Here is a 27,674-nt window from a genome sequence, read left to right as displayed (position 1 = left end):
TGCACAAACAATGAATCATGGAACACTACATCTAGAACTAATGATGTAATGTATGGGGATTAACATAAGAATAAAAAAAAAAAGCATTAAAAAAAAAAAAAAAGAATTCTGTTTCATGTGAGCATGTGATTCTGGACAAGGCATTAAACACTTCCGAGCCTAAATTTCCTCAACCATAAAATGAGAGATCTGGCCTGGATGTTACCTGGGGCTCTTTTTACTTATTGCCTTCTATGAGTCTACTCTTTCCAGTTTGAGCACTAAATGATCTCACATTTATGGTAGGAGTTGTACTATATGGTTCTGTACGTAATAAACAGAACTTGAGCTTCGGCTGTCAACATGTTTGAGGTAAATTCAATATAGGAACTTTTAAAAACACAGAATTACTAAGACATGGAACCATTACATTGCACAGAAATGCAAGTGTATGTTAGGCCATTTCTTTTCAGGCTACATCATGCTTTGGGGGAAAGGAGATATTAATCAGGACTGGTTAGGCTTTGCTAGGAATGTCAATGGCTTAAATGTATTAAAGTTTTCTATCCCTCTTCCATAAAGTCTGGTGCCATTTGCCTGCTTTGCTTCTCATTTTTCTGTTATATTTGCCTTGCTTAAATATTTGTTGGATGGTGAGACATATAGTTTCTTTTTTTTTTTTTGAAGAGACATAGTTTCTGATTAAATTCAATTTATAAGTATCAATTAAATATTGACTGAGAGCTATTCATTTCTAGCAATTTCATGAACAAAAAAATTAATGACGAAATATTAAGAGGGTTTTATGCTCTCAGTGAATAACAGCTTTAGAGGTGCCCTGAAGAAATCACCACCTGCAGAATCCTATTCCATTTTATTCTTTATTTAGGCATACTTATCATGACTTTATTTTACCAGTACATACCTCTCTACAGCAACTACTTCTTTTGTTCAAATTTATTAGCATCAGGACAAATTTGCCTTTGTATACCTATGATGCTCTTTTTATTTCATTGCTATCAACCACTTGGTGGAGATTTTTATTTTCCTGCTATTTTTCACCCTGTGAAGTACAGATGAGGTTAAGAGGATTATTCAGCAGCTGTGTCCAACCACCTGCTCTCCAAATCCTTGGTTTTCAAGCCCTTAAGAACACTGCTGTGGATACCTTAGGTTCTGTCATTATCAACAAGCTTAATCCCGCACTTCCCTAAGACTTGGCATCCACCTACTTTGAAGATAGCTGTAATTATACCTCTCTTTTAAAAGCTTCATTCTTCTGGCAAGGTAAAAATCTTAACTCTAATCTTTTATTTCAAAGGTGGATTAAAAGGTAAAATAACCACGACCACTTCTCTAAGGCACATTCAGTCCTTGACCTTAGAGACAAGTGTCTGTCTCACTTCAAAACAGATCTTAATGGGAAGTGTAGATTTCTCTAATTCGTCCATGCCCTGCCCCCAACAGACTCAGCAGAGATATGTTAACATCCTCCTGATGTGTGATATTTCATCCTTTGCAGATAAAGTTGACTGTTGTTTCCATTTAATTTCTCTGCACAGTTCCCCAAGTTTAAGCTTCTCAAGTTTCTCTAGCTTGTTTCTGGTTGTTTGTTTCAATGTACTTGGTGCATTATATTGGACCATCAGCACTACATCTGAAATCTTATTCCACTTTGTATTTGGATGTCTCCACTAGATAATATTATCCCAGTCCAAGTGTTTGTGAAATTAGAGCTATGCTAACTGTTTGCAGATCAGTCCTTGCACACCTGTATTTTTAATAAATTTTCTGTACAATCTTCAGATAAATAGATCATCTTTATTTTTTCCTTAAGATTTATGTGGCTAAAAGGACACTGACAGCAACTCATCGGCCTTCGGCTAATATCTATTAGCATATTTTTTACTGTGTTGCTCAAATCCTGGAGTCCATGGTTTTGGGACCACTTTTAAGGAGGAGACTCCAAAGGGTATTTTACGTGATCTTTGAAATTTTCATACCTTCACTACATGTGTAATTAGAAGGGTGATTCTGTACTAAATAGTCTAAAGTCTTTGTTTTGCAATTTTGACAAGCTACCATATGTCTTAGTTTAAACATGGCAAGATAAAAATGTACCCCATTTTTTTTTTCGTATGATGAAAGAAATAACCCAGGCTTACTCTGGAACGTCTCTTGAAAAAGTGTATTATAGCAATCAACAAATGCTTAATTTAATGTTACCTTATAATACTAAACTAATTTCATTTAATCCATAGATTTAATCTACAGATTGATGGTTCTTTAAACACAGTTACTTATAAAATACCACAAACTAAAATTGGGTTAAGACATAGTTTTTCAGTAGCATATGTTAAAAATAATTTAGCTAGAAATAATCACATAACTAAATATTAGAATAGTGGGAATGAAGTAGGGTCTTTCCTAAAAACATGTGTCTTCTAAACATGCTTAGCTGAGAAGAGAATATATTTACCCAAGTCACTGAATCCCAGTCTTTTATTCTATAGATGGGAAAACAGCAAAGTTTAATGATTCCTGTAACATCACACATTTGGTTAATATCAAAACAGAAAACAAGACAGGAGACCTGACATTCAATCTGATTTGTCTTCCCATTAGTTCATTTAGAGAAATGTTTCAGAGAGTCATAGGATCACTGTGGAAAATGTAATTTGAGCACCTTTTTTTAGAGAGCAGAAAGCTGATTCTAGAAACTGCCAGTTTTTAAAGACATGGTAGACTTGGCTAATGCAGACCAATGCCCACCTATAAACACAGATAAAAAATGAATAAAATATAACTATAATAATATACTTAAAAATTCTGCCAAGTTTAAACAAATGAAAGAGAATCCTGATGAAATAAAGGAGCAGAGGAATCAAAGACTAAATAAATATTAAGTTTCAGTTACTATGGGGGTAGTTCAGAGCCACGTTGGTCCATGCTGTGGGTTTGAGGAGTGGTAAAGCAGGGTATTAATGCCACATTAGACACTGGGCCATAGGGAGATAGATCTGAAATTTTTAAATAAAATATGGATCGCCTAGATTGATGAATGCAAACTAAAAAAACTATGTAAAATAGCCACAAGAACAAGTAAGAAATCTTGCTATCTGCTCTGGGGTCAATGTGTCCACTATAAGAAATTGAAGCCTCAAGTGTTTGTCAAGCTTGAGTATATGATCTAAATGTATAATACTCATGAAGCATAAGACAGTAACACAAAAAAGGTTAAAATTTAAAAAAAAAAAGGGGGTCTGGGACTCTTTAAATTCCAGGACCATGGTAAAAGCAAAAGCAAAGCCACTTCTTGGAGCATTCTTTAACAACACAGGGTACACAGCATTCTCACAGGAAAAAAAAATCTAATGTGAGCTCACAATAAAAAAATTATAAATTACATGAGTAAAAAAAGAAACTATCACAAAAAAGAATTATCTGGCACATTAAAAATAATATTCATTAGAAGCACTAGAAATAATATAAGATTATGAACTTGCATAGAAAATAAAAGTGGTTAAAATGATTACAGATAAAAAGGAATTGAACCCGCAACAAAACAACAGAATGTTGTGATTAAAAACAAAACCAGAAACATAAACCAAATGGAACTTGCAGAAATTTTAAAAATACGATAATTGAAATTTTAAAAAAACAAATATTTAGGGTTGCACTTAAGTGCTTTGCACAAATATTCTGGTTCTCTGGTATGTCCAGGCATATGTTAAGATTATATTCTCTGCCCTCTTTCTAGTCACTCACAGCCATGTGAATTGTCTTTTCAATGAAATGTGAGCAAAAATGATGTGCAGATACCTGGAAGAACCTCTCAGACCTAGTTCATGATCCCATGGGCTTTCTTACTTTGCTTCACTAATCATGGAAGCATTCCACAATGGCAACTCCATCAATAGGATTCCCCGAGTAAATATAACAAACAGACTTTGCCTGTTAACTTGCACTGGTCAAGTAACACGGCAGGGAAATAAACTGTTGCTGTTTTAGCCCATGCGATTTGGGGTCATTTGCTAATGCAGCATAAACTAGCTATCTTCATTGAGTAAAAAAAATTAAATGGCAGAGTAGACACTGATGAAAGCAGAATTTAAAAATTGGAGGAGGAAATTGAGGAATTTTCCCAGAATGCAAAATGGAGATGTAAGGAAATAAGAAATATGAAAGGAGTCACGGATAGGATAAATAAATGGTACAAAATATGTGTGATTAGATATTTAGAAAAGGATAACAGACAAAAATGTTGAATATCAACATTCAAGTAATGGTAAATAAGAATTTTACAAGACTGAAAATAAAAGGATTGTGTCTTCAGATTGAAAAGTGGAGTATTATGTAAGAAAAACTAAAAATAAATGCATAATTGGACATACCATAATGAAACTGCAAAACTCCAAAGTCTTAAAAGGAAATGCAGAAAAACATCACATAAAAAGAACATCAATTTGACTAATAGAAAACTCAATTATCTACAGTAATAAAGAGTTGAAAACAATGGAACATCTTCAAAGTACTGAGAGGAAAAAAACTGTCAACTAGGAATTGCAAACCTAGTTTAATATTATTCAAAAATAATGGTAAAGAATAATAGTTCATGATAAAATTAAGAATTTCCCATTAAGAGAACATGCTAAAAGAATTATTTCATAGATATCTTAAAAGTAACTTGAACGCAAAGGAACTGGAATGCTGGGAGAAATGATGAGTAATAAATTGGTACAATATATAGGAAAATATGTGTAAGTTAAGTCTTGACTATAATAAATATAATAGTAATTACCAATTGGAAGAAAAAGTTGAATTAAATCCTACATTTATGTATATAACAATAACTCGGAACTTTGGGTGGTACAATTATAGTTAAATAATTTTGGTTTTAATAATGCTAAATTCAACATTCCTAAATTTATAAGATCTAGGAAACTTACTAGAAACAGAAATAGAGTGAAAAATAAAAAAAATAGGAAGGAATAGTGAATAACGAAAAACAATTTAAGAAGGTGGGAAAGAAGAAATATACAGAAACAAAAAAAGTGACATAAAATAAAATGGTAGAAAAAATATTAAAATATTTCAGTATTAAAAATAAATACAAAAATAGAAATCACTTGATAAAAGTAGAAAACAAATCAAACAGAAAAATATAGCTATATGCTATTAACAGGAGACACGCCTAAAATGACACATAAGGGTTAAAAACAAAGTAGAAGAGAAATCCCAGGCAAATGGTAATTTAAATAAAGCAGCTATAGCAGGCATGGTAATGTTAAAATCATATAAATATTATGTCCAAAAGCCTTATTGAGAACAAAAAGATGATCAAAGAGTCAATTCACCAAACCAAACAAAAACAAAACAAAAATTTGATTTTCATTCATCAAATTAGCCTCCCCATGCTCACACAAAATGTTAGTAGTGATGCAGAACTATAACGTGTGCATTTTTTTCTTACTTTATTTTTATTGAAGTGTAGTTGGCATACAATGTTATATTAGTTTCAGCAGTACAAAATAGTGATTTGACAAGCCTATACATTATGCTACGCTCACCACAAGTGTAGTTAGCATCTGCCACCACACAACATTATTAAAATACCAGTGACTATATTCCCTATGCTGCACCTTTTATCCTGGGACTTACTCATTCCATAACTAGAAGTTTGTACCTCCCAGTATCCTGCACCAATTTATCCATCCCCCCACCCCCTTCTGGCAATCATCAGTTTGTTCTCTATTTATTGGTTTGATTCTGCCTTTTGTTTATTCATTTGTTTTATAGATACCACACATAAGATAAATCATACAGTATTTATCTTTCTCTGACTTATTTCACTTAGCATAATACCCTCTAAGTCCACCAATGATCCTGCAAATGCAAGGTATCATTCTTTTCTGTGGCTGAGGAATATTCCTGTGTGTGTGTGTGTGTGTGTGTGTGTGTATTTCATCTATTCATCTACTGATGGATACTTGGGTTGCTTTCATATCTTGGCTATTGTAAGTAATGCTGCAATAAACATAGGGGTGCATATATCTTTTTCAATTAGTATTTTTGTTTTCTTTGGATAAATACCCAACAGTGGAATTACTAGATCATATGTTATTTCTATTTTAATTTTTTTGAGGAAACTCTATACTGTTTTTCACAATGGCTGCAACAATTTACATTCTTACCAATAGTGCATGAAGGTTCCTTTTTCTCCACATCCTCACCAACACTTGTTATTTTTTGTCTTTTTGATTCTAACCATTCTAACAGGTGCCAGGTGATATCTCGTGGTTTTGATTTGCATTCATCTAATGATTAGTATGTAGAGCATCTTTTCATGTGCCTGTTAGCCATCTGTATGCCCTCTCTGGAAAAATGTCTATTTGGGTCCTCTGCCCATTTTTTAATTGGATTATTTGTTGTCTTAGTGTTGAGTTGTATGAATTCTTTGTAAATTTTGGACATTAACCCCTTATCGGATATATTGTTTGCACATTATCTTCACCCATTAAGTAGGTAGTCTTTTTGTTCTGTTGATGGTTTCCATTACCATGCAAAAGCTTTTTTATTTGGTGTTGTCCCAATAGTTTATTTTTGTTTTTTGTTTCCCTTGCCTGAGGAGACATATGGAGAGCAATGTTGCTAAATGTCAAAGAAATTACTGCCTGTGTTTTTTTCTAGGAGTTTTATGGTTTCAGGTCTCATATTTAGGCCTTTAACACATTTTGAGTTTTTGTGTATAGTGTATAAAAAAATGGTCCAGTTTCATTCTTTTGAATGTAGCTATCCAGTTTTCCCAACATCATTGTTGAAGACACTATTTTTTTTCCCATTGGATATTCTTCTCTGCTTTGTCAAAGATCAATTGACCATATAAATGTGGATTTATTTCTAGGTTTGTTATTCTGTTCCACTGATCTATGTGTTTATTTTTGTGCCAGTACCATGCTGTTTTGATTACTAAAGCTTTGTAATATAATTTGAAGTTCAGAATTGTGATACCTCCAGGTTTGCTTTTCTTTTTCAAGATTGCTTTGGCTATTTGGGGTCTTCCGTGGTTCCATACAAATTTTAGAACTGTTTGTTCTAGTCTGTGAAAAATGCTGTTGGTATTTTGATAGGGATTGCATTACATGTGTAGATTGCCTTTGATAATGTAGGCATTTTAACAATATCAATTCTTCCAACTATGAGATGGAATATCTTCCCATTTGTGTCAGCATCTCCAATTTCTTTCATGAACATCCTTTCATTCATTCAATACCCTGTTTCTCTATCATTGTACTCTCTTCATTTTCTTCATAGCACCTAACACAATCAGTATTTTTTTTTTTACTTCTTTATATCTGTCATCTCTATGATATATCAAACTCAAAAGTTGAGGGTAAATATCGATTTTATTGCCACCATATCATCAGAACTTAATATAGATTCTGACATATAGTTAGATCCCTATATACATACTTGCTGAAACAAATAACCCCAACTGTTATTCTGACTATTCCCCATAGCATAATCCTTCCTGTTATCCATAAGGAAAGGATACAACAGCAATTGTATCAAATGGAGCAATTCATACAACCATTTTTTCATAATTAAGATGAAAAGTTTCTGGGGTGCCTGGGTGGCTCAGTCAGTTAAGTGTCTGTCTCCAGCTCAGGTCATAATCCCACGGTCCTGGGATGGAGCCCCTTGTCTGGCTTCCACTTCAGCAGGGAGCCTGCTTCTCCCTCTCCCTCTGCCCCTCCCCTTGCTCCTGCTCTCTCTCTCTCAAATAAATAAAGTCTTTAAAAAAAAGATTAAAAATTTCTGCTTAACATTATAATCTATAATATGCACATTGATTAACTCAATCATCTTCTATATTCCTAGGCTATGATTTTAATTTCAATTTCCAAACACAAAGCCAAAGTTAAAAAAAGAATGAACAAACTGTGTTCTAAAGGAAAAAAAAATCATAAATAATAAAAATTGATGGACAATTGAATTGTCCATTTTCAGGCAGTGGTTTATTTTCTTGGCAGCAATTTAAATTGCATTCAGAGCCACACACACACAGAAACATTTTAATGTGAGGCCACAGGGATGTGTTCTCTTCATTCTAACATTACCCTCATGGTATGTTAATACTCTTCTCTCAGCACAGGTAATGTTACCTCTGCTAGGGAAGGCTCTGTCGACTATCAAGAGAAACATAGGAGGAATAAAAATCATGTATCTCTGTTAAATATTTCCCTGCTATATCAAAAGTCCCTCAGGGGCTGATTAAATTCATTAAGTATTAGCAGAAATTCTAACCATTATTTTCTTCCTGGCCAAGATGCTAGCACAGGAAAAACCAACCTTGGGACAGTTGGGCTGCCCATAATATAATCTTATAGCCTAAAATTTACAACCAAGTAACATTCATTTAAAAAGTATAAATTATAGAGGGCCTATTTTATAACTGACACTAAGATCAGTACTTGACATACTCTTCGTAACTCTTGCAGTTACCCAACAAAATGACTATTAGGACGCTTACTTTATAGTGTAAGGAATCTAAGGCTTACAAAGATAAAAATTGAAAAAAATTAAATGTTTACCCATCTCTGTCTGCCTCCATCACTCATAACCTTTTATTAAACAATTAATCCTTAAAATTAGAAACCTGACTTGGTCTTTGGCCTGGGAGAACACATCAGGACTTTTAGGAAGACAGTATGTATTGATTTGAATGATAACCTAAGGAGTCTGTTTATTTTGTTACATCCCCTAGTCACCTTATCTGAAGGAGAAATTTTGTCTTCTTAAAACATGCATTTCATAATCTATTACTATATTGAGATCTACTTCACGTATAAAATTCACCATTTACTATGCAATTCAGTGGTTTTAGTATATTCACAAGGTTGTGCAACTATTACCACTATCTAATTTGAGAACATATTTATCACTCCAAAAAAGAAACCCTGTCCCCTTGAGCAGTACTCCCATATTCTCCTCTGCCCTTAGTCCCTGGAAACAACTATTATACTTTTTATCTCTATACTTTTGCCTATTCTGGACATTTCTTATAAATGAAATCATATACGTGGACTTTTGTGTCTGGCTTCTTATAATATTTTCACAGTACCTCCATGTTGTAGCATGTATCAGTACTTAATTTTCCTGTTTTTAACTGACTAATATCTAACAAAAGACGAAAATTACTAATACCAATCCAGAGAAAAAGAATGTAATTATTTTCTTCCATTTTCTCTGTGTGTATGCTAGACTAAATGTTGTGGTGTTAACAAAACAAATTTACATGCTGCAAGCCCTCAAATATTACAGTCTCCATTTTGCTGATGGGAAAAAAATGAGTCTCAGAGAAGTTAGTTTACCTGCTCCAATATTAGAGCAGGAATTTATTTATTTATTTATTTTTATTTTTTTTCAAAGATTTTATTTATTTATTTGACAGAGAGAAAGAGACAGCGAGAGAGGGAACACAAGCAGGGGGAGTGGGAGAGGGAGAAGCAGGCTTCCCACTGAGCAGGGAGCCCGATGCGGGGCTCGATCCCAGGACCCTGGGATCGTGACCTGAGCCGAAGGCAGACGCTTAACGACTGAGCCACCCAGGCGCCCTAGAGCAGGAATTTAAAGCACAGGACTCTGAACATAAAGCCAAAATTATTTTTCACTTAGTTGATAGATATATGACAGGAACAACTAAATGGCCCATTCAGCCACTGAACCTACGATCTTTGGTTCACCAGAGACAGACTCTCAGAAGCTGAACTAAGCTTCCACATTCCATCAATCCAGAAGTCTTTGTGCAGCTGAGGATACTAAACTCAAGGGCCTGTCAGGGCCAAATAGATAGCAAATGAAGTGATATAATAAACTGGAGAACGAAGGAGGAGGCAGCTGCTGCCCAGGAAAGCACTCCTGCCATCTACGAGTGCAAGCCTGGGGTAGGAAGGTATTCTGATTTCTTCTAAGACAACCTAGAAATCATCATTATACCTGAAATCGAATTTTCAAGTGTTGGCAACAATTAAAACTTTATCTTTTTGCAATTAAAAGGAAAAAAAACAAATATGTGAACCAACATAACTCTGTTTTGAAGCTGTTCTTATCCATAGGCAGCCACTTTTACAACCTGTGGTGGAGGACAAGAGGCTAGGGCACCTGGAGGTGGTGCCAGGGCCCTCCTTAAGCACAACCAAAAGGGGATCATGACAATTTGAAAGTACGTGACCTCCTGCCTTTCGGTCTTAATTCTGGAACTGTCCAACAACTTTGTTCACTGAAGTATAATTGAGATACATTTTATTAGTTTCAGGTGTACAATGTAATGATTCAACATTTGTATACATTGCAAAGTGTTCACCACATTAAGTCTATTTACCATCTGTCATCATACAAAGTTACATCTTGCTTGTGATGAGAACTTCTAAGATTTACTTTCTTATTCAAATTTGCAATTCAATATTATTGATGACAGTCCCCATGCTGTATATTAAATCCCCATGACTTATTTATTTTATAACTGGAAGCTTGGTTTTTTTTTTATTTTTTAAGATTTATCCATTCATTTTTAGAGAGAGAGAAAGCATGTATATGAGTGAGCGTGAAGAGGGGTATAGGGAGAGGGTGAGAATCTCTAGCAGAATCCCCACTGAACCAGAGGCAGGGCTGGACGCAGGGCTTGATATCAAGACCCTGAGATCATGATCCCAAGATCATGACCTGAGCCGAAACCAAGAGTCAGACGTTCAACCAACTGAGCCACCCAGATGCCCCTATAACTGGAAGCTTGTACTTCTTGATCTTCTTTACCTACCTGGTGTTCCCTCAAGCCTCCCTCCCTTCTGGCAACCATCAACCTATTCTCTGTATGTATGAGTTTGGTTTGGGTTTGTCCACCAATTTTTTTTGTTTTTTGGATTCCAGCTCTAAGTGAAATCAAGCAGTATTTGTCTTTCTTTTTCTGACTTATTTCACTTAGCATAATACCCTGTAGGTTCATACGTGATGCCACAAATGGCAAAATTTCATTCTTTTTTATAGCTGTGTAGAATTACAATTGTGTCTCTATGTATACATATATATGTACACATACACACATCTTTTTTTAATATATTATTTATTTACTTAATTTATTTGACACAGAGAGAGAGAGCGTGCGCACATAAGCAGGGGGAACAGTGGCAGGAGAGGGAGAAGCAGGCCTCCCGCTGAGCAGGGAACCCAATGCAGGACTCAATCCCAGGACCCTGGGATCATGACCTGAGCCAAAGGCAGATGCTTAACTGACTGAGCCACCCAGGCGCCTCATGCCACATCTTTTTTATCCATTCATTCATCAATGGCTACTTAGGTTGTTTGCTTATCTTGACTAATGTAAATAATGCTGCAAATAACATAAGGTTGCCTCTATCTTTTCAAATTAGTATCTTTTTTTTAAAATAAACACCCAGAAGTGAAATTGCTGGATCTTATGGTAGTTTTTTAATTTTTTGAGAAACCTCCATACTGTTTTTCACAGTGGCTGCACCAATTTATACTCCCATCAACAGTGCATGAGGGTTCCCTTTTCTCCACATCCTTGCCAATGCTTTCTATTTTTTGTCTTTTTGATTTTAACCCTTCTGAGAGGTGTGAAGTGATATCTCATTGTGGTTTTGATTTGCATTTCCCTGATGACAACTGATGATGAGCACCTTTTCATGTGCCTGTTGGCCATCTGTATGTCCTCTTTGGAAAAATGTCTATTTAGATCCTCTGCCCATATTTTAACTGGGTTATTTTTTTACATTATGTAAAATTTTTATATGTTTTAGATATTAGCTTTTATCAGATGTATGATTTGCAAATGTAAGTTACCTTCTCATTTTCGTGGTTATTTCTTTTGCTGGCTGAAGCTTTTTAGTTTGATGTAGTCCCAGTTGTTTATTTTTGCTTTTGTTACTATTGCTTCTAGAGTAAGATCTAAAAGGATATTGCTAAGAACAATGTCAAGGAGCTTATTACCTATGTTTTATTCTAGGAGTTCTATGGTTTCTGGTCTTACATTCAAGTCTTTAATCCATTTTGAGTTAATTTTTGTATTGGATGGAGGATAGTGCTTTAGTTTCATTCTTTTGTATGTGGTTGCTCAGTCTTCCCAACACTATTTATTAAAGACACTCTCCTTCCTTGCCTCCTTTGTCATAAATTGACCATATATGCATGGGGGCTTATTTCTGGGCCCCCTATTTTGTTCCACTAATCTATTTGTCTGTTTTTATGCCAATGCCAAAGTGTTTTGATTACTGTAGCTTTATAGTATTGTCTGCAATCAGGGAGTGTGTTGCCTCCAGCTTTGTTCTTTTTTTCTCAGGATAGCTTTGGCTATTTAGGACCTTCTGTGGTTCCATACAAATTTTAATTTTTTTTGTTCTATTTCTGAGAAAAATGCCATTGGAATTTTGATAAGAATTGCACTGAAATATGTAGATTGCTCTGGGAGGGATAGACATTTTAACAATATTAATTCTTCTTGTTTTCAGTAGTCCTTCATCTCTGTGATTAAATTTGTATCTAGGCATTTTATTTATTTATTTATTTTTGGCATCTTATTCTTTTTGATGCAATTGCAAAGGGGACTATTTTCTTAACTTCTTTTTGATAGTTCATTGTTAGTGTATAAAAATGCAACAGATTTTTGTATACCGATTTTGTACCTTGCAACTTTCCTGAATTCATTTGTTCTCACAGTTTTTTGGTGGACTCTTTATGGTTTTCTACATATAAAATCATGTCATCTGTAAATAGTGATAATTTCATGTCTTCCCTTCCAATTAAATGCCTTTCATTTCTTTTTCTTGTCTAATCGTTCTGGCTAGGACTTCTAATACTATGCTGAAGTTCAGTAGTAAGTGTTTGCATTCATGTCTTGATTCTAATTTTAAGGGTAAAGCTCTCAGCTTTTTGCCATTGAGTATGATTTCGACATCTCAAACTTTCAAAGACAGTGTAATTGGAACACAAAAGATGTCATTATATACTCCATTCTTTCCATGGATAATTACTGAGGACTGAATACCACAATGTAGATAAAAGGTATGTATCATCACTGGCTTACTAGGGTCCATAATGAGAAAGGAAACTAATCAAAAAAGCAATTACAGTACAATGTGATTTTCATGTTGTCCACATTGATACTGGCACTGGAGGAAAGCCTAACCCAGAGAAGAAAAACACAGAAGCCTTCCTCAAACATCAAGTTTTTAGTTAGCAATAAAGAGTTGATTAAAGATGGGAGAAGGGTGCAGGATGAGGAGAACAATATATTTCTGAAAGAAGGAATAGAATGAAGAAAAGCAAGAGAAAAAATGGCATATTTAAACAATTTTTTGAAAATTCAAGCTGACTGTGTAAGAATGATGAATCACAGACCCTGAAAAAAATAATACATTTTATGCTAATAAAAAAATAAAAAATAAATAAAAATTCAAGCTGAGGGACACCTGGGTGGCTCAGTCAGTTAAGCTCCTGCCTTCAGCTCAGGTCATGATCCCAGAGTCCTGGGATGGAGTCCCGCATCGGCTTCTTGCTCAGCGGGAAGCCTGTTTCTCCCTCTGCCTGCCGCTCACCCTACTTGTGCTCTTTCTTTCTCTCTCTCTCTGACAAATAAATAAATAAAATCTTAAAAAAAAAAATACAAGCTGGTAGAACCTATTTTGGAAGGGGGGAGGGGTGAGAAATGAAGGTAGAAAAGTAAGCAATGGTCAAATAATATAAAAACTTCTAAAGCCATGTCAAATAGCTGGAGTTGATCCAAGGAAAACAAGGAACAAAGATTTATAGGTAGTTATGATAATCTGATTAGATTTAGGGAAAGATTTAGGAAGATCACTCCTACTACTTTGTCTGGGATGGACTGTAGCTAGACAAGTCTGTGGAAATAAAAATAAAAACTAATACCAAGTTTGAGAACACTCAAAATACTGTGGAATAAGAAAAAGTCATCACCATGAGAAAAAGCCTGGCTTCTCCTGGAGGAATAGAGACTATTCAGAGCAGAGGCTCCCCCTAATTTACCTACAAGCAGACCCTATATACACTAACACACCCAGTCAAAAATGGGTTCCACATCAGATGACCCACACAGCTTACCTGATATATTCATGAGAAATAATTAATAGTTACTGTTTTTTACCCACTGAATCTAGGAGTGGTTTGTTATAGAGCAATACTTAAGTGGTAAAAAATACCTGACTCGATCTTGGCTTATGAAAAACAATTAAGGAATCAAGTGAAATAAATTTTTTTCCTAATTTTTTTTATAATTGAGGGTGTTAAAAATAATCTTCCCCTGAGAGTCAAAATCATGTGCTAATATTTACCCAATGTCATCAATCCCTATACTGAATAACTGAGTTTTAAATTTTATCTTGTTTGGGAGATAAGTTGTCCATCAAGACATAATTATTACAACTTTTAAAATGAGTTGGCATTTTATTTTATGTGTATTAATGGAATGAGACCTCCTCCACCACCACCCTCGTTAGTGTTTTTCCCAATGAATTCCTAGTTAACCATAATTAATTTTAACATCACTGATGTCAATTTTAAGGGATATATACTATTATGGGTGAACTATGTCCAAAAAGATATGCTGAAATCCCAATCCCTAGATCTGTGAATGTGACCTTATTTGGGAAAAGGTCCTTGAAGACATCAGCAAGTTGAGATAAGGTTGCATTGCTTTAGAGTGGGCCCTCAATCCAATGCCTGGTGCCTATTACAAATACAAGTTTGGGGAGAAGTCTATGTGAAGACAGAGAGGGATCTGAGTGAAGCCTTTACATGCCAAGGAACACCAAATACTGTTGCCAATTACCAGAAACTAGAAGAATCAAGGATGGATTCCACCCTCAGAGCCTTCAGAGAGTAAGACCTGCCTTCACACCTTCACTTTCATTTCAGACTTCTAAGCTACAGAACTCTGACAAAAACAAACTACTGTTGTTTTAAGTCACCCAGTTCATGGTACATATCTACAGCAGCCTTAGAAAATAAAAACAGGTATTTCACTTTTTTAGAAGGAAAAAATTTGCATATATCACAGATCATGAGTTATACTGCTTGTGTTTTAACCCTAAAAGGCTTCAATTTTAAGACCTGAATATTTGTAGGACCTAGTAACTTAATATTTGTGTTGATTTGCCTGATAAAATGTTCTTTCCTATAAAGCCATTTGGTAAAAGTGCAACAACTTTTACTTTATTCCCAACACTCTTTCCATGATGCCAAATTCAAAAGTTTTTCAATTATCAAATTAATCTGAGCCACAGAAAAGCTACCACAAATATCTTCTCCAGAGAGACTTGGGAAAGGCCTCAATTTCCTATTGTCAAGTCTTAATTTACATGATTTCACCATCTTCATTAACTTCAACCTTCAGAAAAACACTAAAAATGGTCTCATGGCATCACTCTGTAAGGAATAGATCTTAATGTTTCCATAAAAACTAAGGAGGCTAACCAAAGGTGAAGTGAAATAAAGACAATCTTCCCTTGTGGGAAGCTTACCTTTTAGGGCAGTTCTTCGGACCACATACTGTGGAGGTATTGTATATCAAAGATCCCTAGAATAAAAATAAAAAATATACAAATAAATACACTTTGCAAGTATAAATAAGCTTATGTGTAGCTGATACTTAATTACTGCCATTCTAAAATTAAATTAGGAGGAAATGAAAATTAATATGGTCAATATGAATCTTCAGCTTGATAGAACTGCCCAGATGAGGAGCCAGGATGCCAGCTTCCTTTCTCTGTTTTGTCTCCCACCAGCTGTGTGACTATTGACAAGTCAATTCACCACTCTAACCTTTCTTTGTTAGTATAATGGCTCTAGGAGCCTGTGATATTTTGTGGTATTCAGATTCAATAAAAAAGACAATTTCTAAAGAACGTATATTACAAAAGCTTATAAAATAATGAAAAGGTGAACAATGAACTAGAAAATATCTGGTGGGTTTTGCTAGACATATGAATGTGTAAAATGAGAGCAACAATAACAAAAACAAAACACTCTCTCCATAAATATGGTATTATATCTTCTCTTAAAGCCACCAAGTTAAACTTTAATTGCAAAATAATTCTGTGCCTGAGAGTAATTTCCCCTGAAGCAATACTGTTTCCCTCTGAGGAAAAAATATATACTATTACTGAGAATAAATGTATATATTCATACCTTCAAGTTTATGTATATGTATGTATCTTCTAACCAAGTTTCTATTGTAGAAAACTTTACTTTTGAGCAAAATAACTGTCTTATAATTTTTTTATAATTAAAATATCATTTTATGTAGATCAATATAGATTGGCCACTCAGAAATATCATTACACAACTCCAGTCTAATTTACATTTAAATATAGTATAATTGATTAGGATAAAAATATTTTACTTTCCTGATTAGCCATAAATACATTATCACTTATTAAGATTATGGTAGCCCCTGCTGCGTATCATAATAATTCATCACTATATTAAGTACCTAACTACCTTTACTTTCAAGTTAATATCAATAATGTCCAGAAGGTAAAGACCAAATATGTCTTCTTTATATTGTTAATATATCCAGAAATGTAACTTATCTTTTTTTAATGTCCTTTCTTAGATATTCCCCCAAAATAAATAAAGTGCCACAAAGGATTATGACAAATGAAAGGAAATATTTCTTATGAAATAGACAAAAATCCTATATTCAAGTTAATAATGAATCAGAAATAAATCACCATTTGTTTTATGTTACTATGGTCAGTCACCAGCTCTATGTATGTGAGTTGGCTACAAAAGTTCAGTGCCTACCTCAAAGTCTAACTTTTTGTTACATTAGGGATAGCCACTGATAAGAAGAAAAGTTCTATTTATAGCTATTGGCATGACTTGCAACTCCAGCTTACAAATCCATAACAACAGCTAAAAACTGATAATAAACCATAAAAAACAAAACCACAACTTTGATCAAGGGTTCATTCTTTCTTTTCAAGTATTACTAAAACTTGACACACACACACATATGTACATACATACATAAATATATTCTTCACAGAATGCAAGTAAATATTATATTTGTGCAATTAAGGATATAGATTTGAAATGAAAACTTAGGTTCCAATTTTATTCATTAGAAAATAATCATGTTCCTCTTTTAAAAGCACAAGTTCTGGGACAGCTGCCTGAGATGGGGTAATGGTCCAATTATTTACTAGCCATGTGATCTTGAGCAATTTATTAACTAACGTAAGTCTCAATTTCACCTGTGAAGTGGGGACATAGCATTATTCGGCCTCAAAGAACAACTGAAAATTAAATAATATAATGCAATTTAGGTATTTAGTCTTCCACCTGGCATATGGAACACCAGTAGTAATAGTATAGTAATAGTGGTAAAAGATTCTCATATATCATAAATGGTTTCATGAAGAAGGATTATACATACAAAAAGCAAAGTTAGCACCTAAAAGCAATACATACTACCAAATGTTTTCCCCTGTCTGAAATATTTAGCATTAGGGGTACCTGGGTAGTTCAGTCCATTAAGCATCTGCCTTAGGCTCAGGTCACAATCCCAGGATCCTGGGATAGAGCTCCCTGCTCAGCGGGGAGTCAGTTTCTCCCTCTCCCTCTGTCCCTCCCCTTTCCTCCTGCTCTCTTGTGCACTCTCTCTCTCTCTCAAATAAATAAATAATATTTTTAAGAAAATTTTTAAAAATAAGGTATTTACTATTAAATTCATCCCTTTGATTTTTGGAATTGCTCCCAGAGGGAAAACTGGCCAAAAGAAATTACCTGTTAGATGGGCAAACATCATGAATACATTTATCAGATTTGTTAGCTGTCATGGAGCAAAGAACAGAGCCCAAAAGAATGGAAGGTAGGTTGGAAGGGTTGGAAAAAAGGAGGAATATCTAGGACTGATCCCAAGAAGGTCTCTGAATCAATATTTGCACCTTAAAAAGTTTGCCCCATCCATAGCTCCTGGAAAGGATTGTCCTATGTACTGTATAATTGGCTACAGTGATTGAACAAGGAGGAATGCTTGACCCACATTAAGCCTAATAGGATTCTCTCTCAGAGATTCTAAACTGCACCACTGAGAGTTCAAGGCAAGTAAAGGTAGAATTATTGTAAAAGAAACTAGTCTGTTGAGAGAATCAGAGAATGAAACAGACATTCCAGGAAAACTAGGGTTGGGATAACATACACCCTTAATCCTGATCCCCATGAGAAATAAGGTATTAAAAATAAAATGAAAAGGGTGACAAGTAGTCACATATCCTGCCTTTTCAAGTCCCTTTGAGGTCAGGTTTTACCTAGTTTTCTGTACTTAGATCACAATCACTTTGCCTGACATATGGTTTCAACAGCCCTTCTCTTTATGTGAACTAGTGTACATTTCTATAACTTACAACTAAATGGTTGTTGGTTAAGAAATGAGCCCACTGAAGGCAAGCTTTCTGTGGGTAATATGAAGTCCCAGCTATGTGCCTAAAGAAACTGAGGGAGACATATAGATGAGCAATATGAAGAAACAAAAATCACCCCACAACACTATTTGCAAGAAAATCTACATATACAAATTCTCTTGGCTCATAAATATGATTCATACTCAGCTGCTTCTTTACCTTTACAGACCAACAGATTTTATATTTACATTTATTCATTTATTTCAAAAATAGTTACTGGGAAAATAAACAGAAAAATATCCCTAACTTCATGGTATTTGCTGACAAATCAAGCTACTACTCTACTCAGCCACCACCAAACAAACAAACATCATCAAAATAAATGTAAAAATGTAATAGACTCTTCTCTATGTTTCAGTCTGTTTCTCTTTTTGTTGTTTTTTGCTTTTTTAGATTCCACATATAAATGAAATCATATGGTATTTGTCTTTCTTTTGTCTGACATATTTCACTTAATATAACATATTTTAGGTCTATCCATGTTGTCACAAATAGCTAGATTTCATTCTTTATGGCTGAGTAATATTCCATTGTATATATATACACATCTTATCTGATCATCTGTTGTTGATGGGCACTTAGATTGCTTCAGTATCTTGGCTTTTATAAATAACACTGCAATAAACATAGGGGCACATAAGTCTTTTCAAATCAGTGTTTTCATTTTCCTCAGGGAAATATTCAGAAATGGAAATACTGGATCATATGGTACTTCTCTTTTTATTTATTTATTTTTTTGAGGAAACTCCATACTGTTTTCCACAGTGGCTGCACCAATTGACATTCCCACCAACAGGGCACAAAGGTCTCCTGTTCTCCACACACTCCAAAATTTGTTATTTTTTTTTAACATTGGTTATTTCTTGTCTTTTTTTGATAATAGCCATTCTGACTGGTGTAAGGTAATACTGGGGTTTTGCTGTTTGCCAAAGGGGAGCGGAGTAGGGGATTAGGTGAAATAAGTTAAGGGGACTAAGAGGTATAAACTTCCAGTTATAAAATAAATAGATCATGGGGATGAAAAATACACCTTAGGGAATATAGTCAATAATACTGAAATAACTTTTTGTGATGACAGGTAGTAAATACATTTATGGTGAGCATTTTGTAATGTATACAACTGTGAAATCATTATGTTATACACCTGAAACTAATATATTATACATAAACTATTTCAGTTTTTTAAAAAAATCATAGAGTATTATTTTTGAAATAATCCTCTTTACAAAATCATAGCATTTCAGGATCGTAATGAATCTTGTTGTCCTGTTACATTCAACATGTTTCTAGCAGGACACTAATCACAATATGTTTACCACCCACCCCCCCACACACATATCTTTTATTGTAGGAAAATATATATCTGTTTTGTCTTATTCTTCAATTTGAAGTTGCAGAGATTAATACAACCTAGTCCAAAATAAGAATTCCCTAAATACATGCTGAGTGAATAAATGGATCCAAATTAAAAACTAAGGGACATGCAACTTAAAAATCAATTCCAATTCTGGGACACCTGGGTGGCTCAGTCAGTTAAGCATCTGCCTTCGGTTCAGGTCATGATCCCAGGGTGCTGGGATCCAGTCCCACATCAGGCTCCTTGCTCAGTGGGAAGCCTGCTTCTCCCTCTGCCTCTGTCTGCTGCGCCCCCTGCTTGTGCTCTCTTTCTCTCTCTCTCTCTCCGATAAATAAATAAAATCTTTAAAAAAACATTAATTCCAGGGGCGCCTGGGTGGCTCAGTCATTAAGCGTCTGCCTTTGGCTCAGGTCATGATCCCAAGGTCCTGGGATCGAGCCCCGCATCGGGCTCCCTGCTCAGAGGGAAGCCTGCTTCTCCCTCTCCCACCCTCCCCCACTTGTGTTCCCTCTCTCGCTGTGTCTCTATCAAATAAATAAATAAAATCTTTTAAAATTTAAAAAAAAAATTAATTCCATTTCTACCATATATTTTCTTGACTGCTCTTAAAAGGAAACTTCTAATGATGCCTAGAGAGGTACTGAGACGTTCTTGATTTTATAATTAGGGATTACTTATTCTCCACTGGAAAAAATATTGAACAGCCATATTCTTATCAGGGGGACAAGTGATTTAGTTAAAACTTTCCATCTCAAATGTGCCAGCACACTCAAGAGATGAATAAGGTAGATAGATACACAATGGCGTTCCTTGAAAAGGGGTAAAGATACATGCATTATTCTTGCCTACTTTTGCACTGCTTTATTTATACAGGGAAAGAAACTATGCATCCATTAGAGGCAATGGAGTAATAGCCTCCTCTGCACAAGAACATGAGGAAAGGCTTCTTTAAGTTCTGCTTCCTTATGCAAAAAATGAGCCTAATAATTATATATCTACCTTACATTGTTTTTGTGAGGGCAGAATGAGATAATCCATACAGTGCCCAGGGTATAATATGCACAAAATATTTAATTATTTTTCAAAATTACTGAAAATTAAATTTTCCAATGTTAAATCCATACTGCTTACCTGCTATTGTAACCTTTAAATTATGGTTAAAGTTTAGTTGTGGCTTTTATTATAAACTCCAAGAAGTCACCTGTGGGACTAGACAGAAGATTAATGCATGAATAAATGGACGAATCCCCCTCTGTTCAGAATGATTGGGTCCAGGAGTTTTGAACATATCAGCTGGTGTCAACAGAAATGCATTGGCTTTATTACAATACAAAGAAACCAGAAATCCACTAATGACTGCAGAGCTTCTTGGCTAAATGCAACTAGAAAGAGGCAGCTGTTGACAAGGCCTGGATCAAAAAGGATGATTTTTACTCTGGAGAACAAAAAGTCCTGATCTAGACCCTTTCCAAATACCTCAGAAGTAAAAAAAAGTATGTCAAATGTTTATTCAGAACAAAACAATCCTTCCCAAGTGACAGCTAAGAGTATGAAAATAGTCCTAATTAATATGTTCAAAAAAACAGATGAGGCATTCCTAATTCTTTCAGTTCTCACAGATGTTGGAAGCAAGATTAGGAGAGAGAAGATAGTGGTCTCATCACTTCAGCCAACTTTTCCCCTTTCATTAGGGTCAGACATGCATCTACCTAATAATACACATATACAAGATCACCATCAGCTACAAGTGTTCTATAATTGTAACCATCCTTCAGATCACACCTTTAAATAATCAGTAGATAACAAATGGACTCTAAGATCAGATCTGAAGCTAGGCTTTGCCATCTACCTTCTACATGAACTCAAGCAAGTTATTTAACCCCTTACAGCCTCAGTTTCCTGACCTAAAAAAAACAGGAACAGTATTAACTACCTTGGCAAGGTTCTAGTAAAGATAAAATGAGAGAATGCATGACAACTATCTGGTCTCTAAAAGGTATTCAGTAAATGAAACCAAAATTATTGCATTCTTTGTACATGAAAGGAAGGCATGAGGTAAGAGGGAAAAAATTCATTAACTGTCCATATTCTAGAAGACCATTATATTTAAGGGGATTTTCTTACATCTATCTTACTTTACTTAAATTATCGATGGCATTTTCCATCACTGAATTAGCGAGTACTTCTTTTTCAGGGGTGTTTACTTCTTTCACAGGTATTTAAAACCCAACCTGAATTTTCTGTGGGAGGTAAAGGTCACATAGTTATTAAATTATCCATGTTTATTTCCTAACTTTCCTTTAGCTTTGCTTGATGTTAATTTAGTATTAATATCCAGGTTATTAAACTAATACTAAGCTAGAGATTACATTTAAATACATTTTTCAGTGAGCAGTGGGATGCATTTCTTATTGTGCTGTCTAGCTACAAGCAAACAAATGGTCATTTGATTCTTTTATCATTATCCCAATGAATAATATCAACCACAGAGATCACTAATGGGTTCCCCCCACGCACTCAAAGTAAACAACAATACAACATGATACATAACAGGCTTTAGAGTTATTAAGAGATAATCATATCCTTGGGACTTTCACTGGGCAAAATAAGTGGCACTGCTAGAATATGATTGTCTCTCGATAACAAGGGTCCCTGCAGTTTTCACAAAGTGAGAAAAAAAAAGTCATTACCATAGGGAAAATGTGTATTTATTTTACTGAAACATAAAGCTGACAATTTAATCTAATGAATAGTGGCTCTCCCTGAGATGACAGTATTACACAGTGTAGGAGGTTTCATATCAAGTTTACACGGGAGCCATCACCTTGAGGAGTCTGTCTTGAAGAGCCATATTCTGAAAGACTAATTTCTGGGGTCTTGACTACAAAGTAAACAGGACTGGAAGATGCTTAAGAGCCTAGAGATCTCTGCATCTATTTAAGACAGAGAGAGGACTGAGAACAGCAATGGGAATGGCTTATGCTGCTTATCAGTTGTAAGGTTAGAAACGTGATATTCAGAGTTTCACAAGTTGTCCTGATGTAACATAATTAGGGCAGCTCACTTGAGGGGCTATAGACAGATGGTCCAGTCAACATGAGGTCCCAAGACAAACAACCAGTGACATCAAAATAGTAAATGGTGGTATATGGATTTAGAAATAAAAGAGCAGAAGAAAGAAAGGTGCATGCATCTTTAGCATGACTCTCGAGGATATGAAAAAAGTTTATACCCAAGAAGAGAGCTTTACTTAAGAGTTTAATCAGCAAGGGGCACCTGGGTGGCTCAGTCCATTAAGCATCTGACTCTTGATTTCAACTCAGGTCATGATCTCAGGATTGTGAGATTGAGCCACATATTGGGCTCCATGCTGAGCATGAAGCCTGCTTAAGATTCTCTCTCTCCCTCTCCCTCTGCCCCTAGCCCCACCTCTCCCTATCTAAAAAAAAAAAGTTGAGCAAGAAAACTCTACTCATATAAAATTACTCAGAATGGTGGTATTTTCTGATCTAATTCACAAGAAATAGACAAAAGCTACTCCTCAGTCTCCATTTATTAATCAGTAAAATGGGTAAATTAAAACCTTACTCAGAATTACTGGGAAAATTAAATATTGAGTTTAAAAGCACCTTGTAATTATAAAATACTCTATATTTGTCTATATTTGTCTCTATATCACCAATATTTGGAGAGATTACTTTCATAAACCTTAAAATGAGATAAGAACGCCTCATTTCTCAAAGGTTCTGCCAGTGATACAACTTAATTTTATTTATAAGAGACAACGCTAGTAGACAATACATTAATAGTTACTTTGTTGTAATAGGCTTGGAAATGCAAACTTGGCATTGTGTCCCATAAGACATTAGCCTAAAAAAAATCGGTCTTAAAATAGGTGCAAAGGTATGAATTTTAGGAGTTTACAAAAACAACCAACCAGAAATTCCATTCTCAAAATCCGTAATTGTCAACCAGAGGCCATTTTTTTAGCAAAGTCTGGAAACATTTTTGGTTGTACAAATTGGGGGATGGGGGTAAGGGTGGTTTGCTACTGACACCTAGTGAATAGATGACAGGGATGTTTGCTAGATCTCCCATGATGCACAGGACCCTGTTCTAAATATAAGCACTGTTTGCACTTATAATTTGAATGATCTACATCAGTAGGTGTTCATTGTACAATTCAGGTCTGTGAAAAAACTACTTCATCTGCCTCTACATCCTAAGGATAAAGACAGAAAATAATTCACTTCAAATTATTGAAGCCCATACACAAATGTAGGCTTCTTAGCCCCTTAAATTTCCATTAAGGAAAATTATCAGGTTTGGCTATATTCAATTTTGTCTTTCCCATTGGGAAAACATAAGGGAAATGTCAATGTGTTGGCAATGTGCAAAACCAGAAAATGAAATTTTCCAGGGTTCAGCATTATCACAAAAACTTGGAACAGCTATAATGACAACCTGTCACTCTGCATTTCCAAGACATACATTATGCCAATGCTTGACATTCCACAGCAGCCTAATATATCACAATATGTGACATGATATAAAAATATATTGGACACTTAGAATTTGTTCTTTCCTATAAGTGCATGCTCTTTATCTGAGTTTCACCAATTCAGGGAAAGGAAATACCCACATTTCTGCCCAGCAAATGGAAGACAAATGAAATGGATCATAAATGACAACAAGTAACTGTAGACCGACAGAATCCAAATATTTTCACATGGGTGATTTCATATACTCAAAGAAGAAATATAGCATAGAGTAGTGATTGAGAGTACAGAATCTGGCTTTCAAAACTCAAATCTCCATATCCTATCTCAGTAACCTTCAGCAAATTACTCACTTCCCTCGGTGCCTTACTTTCTTCATGTATTAAATGAAGGTACTAATCCTATTTGCTTCCTTGGGCTATTGTGAGAATTATATACATTAATGTTGACCAAGTGCTCAGTACACAGTAAAGCCTATTAAATGGCTGTTTTTAATAAAAAGAAACACCTCTAGTTCTATATATTTAAATAACTGTTCCCAGATACCACTGGTTCATTTTCTTGAGCTTGTTGTTCTGCACTGTCCTGTTCTCGTAAATTGCACTGGACTTCATTCCTGGAGACTTGTGTAAGTGTTCAATTTGCTGAGCAGGAATTAAATACACAGTGCATACCTGTACGCAGTAAAAGACATAGTGGAGTGCAGGGTAAAAGCAACACGGTCTGGAGGCCTAAGGAGCTTACAGTCTGGCTCCTCAAAGGCAGAAAATCTGTTCATGGCCATAAATGACTTGTACACACAGGTATCCTTTGTTTCTTGAAAGTTCATGTTATGCCAGTTCACTATCAGGAAAGACCTACATTAGCAGAGTACCTGAATCCGAAGAGGATTTTCACTTTTATTAAAAAAAAAAAAAAAAACAGCGAAAAGCACAAGTAGTGTTCAGTGTTTATTTTGCAATAAGTAGTTAGAGAGGCAGTGCACACACTGAGCATACCGCCAAGCTCCTTCCCAGTAACTACACTCAGCATCAAGCCATGGCAGTTTTGACACACAACAGTGTCTAAGAGAGTTTGTGATTTACCTTGATTTATTTTGGGCATCTTTTTTTTTTTTAAAGATTTTATTTATTTATTTGTCAGAGAGAGAGAGAGACCACAAGAAGGGGGAGCAACAGGCAGAGGGAGAAGCAGACTCCCCACTGAGCAGGGAGTCCGATGCGGGACTCGATCCCAGGACCCTGGGATCATGACCTGAGCCGAAGGTAGACACTCAACCAACTGAGCCTCCCAGGAATGCCTATTTTGGGCAGCTTAAAAAATATGTGTCCTAAGCTATCAGAAAAGTCTGAGAGAGGTTATTTTTGGGATCTGAGAATGTTCAAAAATTTTCTATATAAACTAATGGTAATTGTTTTTTGTTTTATGCCATTAGGGCTATGAAAGTTTTCACAGAAACACTCTACTTTCAGAAAGCAGGGGAAACCTATAATGGAAACTGTGGTAAGGTCTCTGAAGTGCAATTTCAATCTGAAAAATAGGGATCAGAGGGGCTACAGTTTTCAGAATGTGGTCATAGGACGTCTGGTGGTACACATTATTATCTTTATTTTCCGAACATTTTAAATCTATGTGTACTTATGTTTGAATATTTTTGTGTTTATTTTCCACTTATAGCATTTTTTAATTTATATTATTGATATAAATGTTCTTCATATGCACAATTAGTTAAATTCATTAGATTTATAGAAAATGTTAAATAGAAAATATGCACCGATGTTAAGAAATATGATCATAGTACATAAATGTCCAGAATTGGGGGAAAATCGATATATAAAAAGGGAAATTCTGTATGAGTAATTAGGTCTGAGAGCCCAGAATGGGGGGGGGCATTACAAATATCGCCCTTACTTTTCACTAGAAACATCTATTTATTCTGGTTCTCTGGAGGCAGATTACTAGTTCCCACCACTGTAGTTGGGAACATGCATCCTTTCCCAGATCCATTGCTACTCACGGTCCAGAAAGTGATCTACATCATGGCTTTCTTTAAAGAGAGAAGTCCTCATTACACAGTGACATATTTTTGAAGGGAAACACAAACACAGTGTAAAATACAAAGCATGACTTGATTTTCTTCCCCAAAGAGGAAGAGACTGGCGGTATAAAAGCCAAGTGCCTCCCGAACAAATGTCCGCTGAACCTGCGAACAAATCTTAAAGGTCAGTATGTGTTCACAATATCATTGAATATTTTTCTATTACCATGAAGAATGAAATAGCAACTAAACAGCATAAAGGAGATGAAAGAAATAATATTTTACAACTTACTGAATTGAGCTACACACACAATAATTTCCAGGATTGATTTCCTGTCTACTTTTGAAGCAAATAGCCATCAATTTGGAAATCCATGCACAAGTAGGTGAAAAATGTAAATACTTCCTACTCAGCGGGAAATTTCCTTACTTTCCTGAAAGAAATTTAGTGCTACACACACACACATATTGACACACACACTTATACTGAGGATTGTCTAATTCATATCTACTTGAAATTTCCCTAGTTCACTACAAATCAGTTATGACTTAACTGAACTCCAGGGTAGGCACTGCGACATTTGAAACACTTTGAAAAATCCTATTGGTGTCCTACATCTTCATTGGTAGAAAACTCTTCTATGTATAGTCCACATCCAAAAAAGCCTGGTGAACTGGTAAGAAACAGGCTATAGAGTTAGAGAAACATTAGTTCAAACCTAACTCCCTCACTTACTCCTTTATGACCAGAGGCAAAGTATTCTCTCTTAGCTTCAAATTCTGCATTTGTAAAATGGAGGCCAGGATACCTTTATTGCCCAGGACCAAGCACTTAGTACTAATTCAGAAATGGTGGCAGCCACTTCTATTCTTGCTTCAACTGAAACCCCACTGCCTCATTCTCTCCTCATAACGGAACAAGTTACCTGATGAATGAGTTGTCAGACTAAGGTCATAGAAAACACTGCTCAATTTCTCCTCATAGTGGGTATATGCAAAAGTATATTTCCTTAATGATTTGCTCAATTGCCTAAAATAAATATTTATTTTCACTCTGAACCATTATAATTTTCAAAAAAATTTAGCTCAAATATTATAGGAAAAGTTCCACATTTCTTTTTTTTTATTTTTATTTTATTTTTTTTTAGTCTTATATTATCCCCATACATTACATCTTTAGTTTTAGATGTAGTGTTCCATGATTCATTGTTTGTGCATAACACCCAGTGCTCCATGCAGAATGTGCCCTCCTCAATACCCATCACCAGGCTAACGCATCGGGGGGGGGGGGGGGGGGGGGG

General features: G+C 35.2%; 1 protein-coding gene across 1 annotated transcript in view; it reads right to left on the bottom strand.

Annotated features, from left to right (window-relative positions):
• LOC102734275 (contactin-4) overlaps positions 1 to 27,674 on the bottom strand; it is an 805,863-nt gene that overhangs the window by 565,059 nt on the left and 213,130 nt on the right. The window contains exon 2 of the mRNA XM_081805865.1: positions 15,534 to 15,589. The gene's annotated coding sequence lies outside the window, so the exon portion shown is untranslated. The remainder of the gene's footprint in view (positions 1 to 15,533; positions 15,590 to 27,674) is intronic.

This window comes from Leptonychotes weddellii, chromosome 1 (genome assembly GCF_054177405.1).
Source record: "Leptonychotes weddellii isolate Sample4059 chromosome 1, ASM5417740v2, whole genome shotgun sequence".
NCBI lineage: Eukaryota > Metazoa > Chordata > Mammalia > Carnivora > Phocidae > Leptonychotes > Leptonychotes weddellii.
This window is presented reverse-complemented; position numbering and strand designations above follow the sequence as displayed.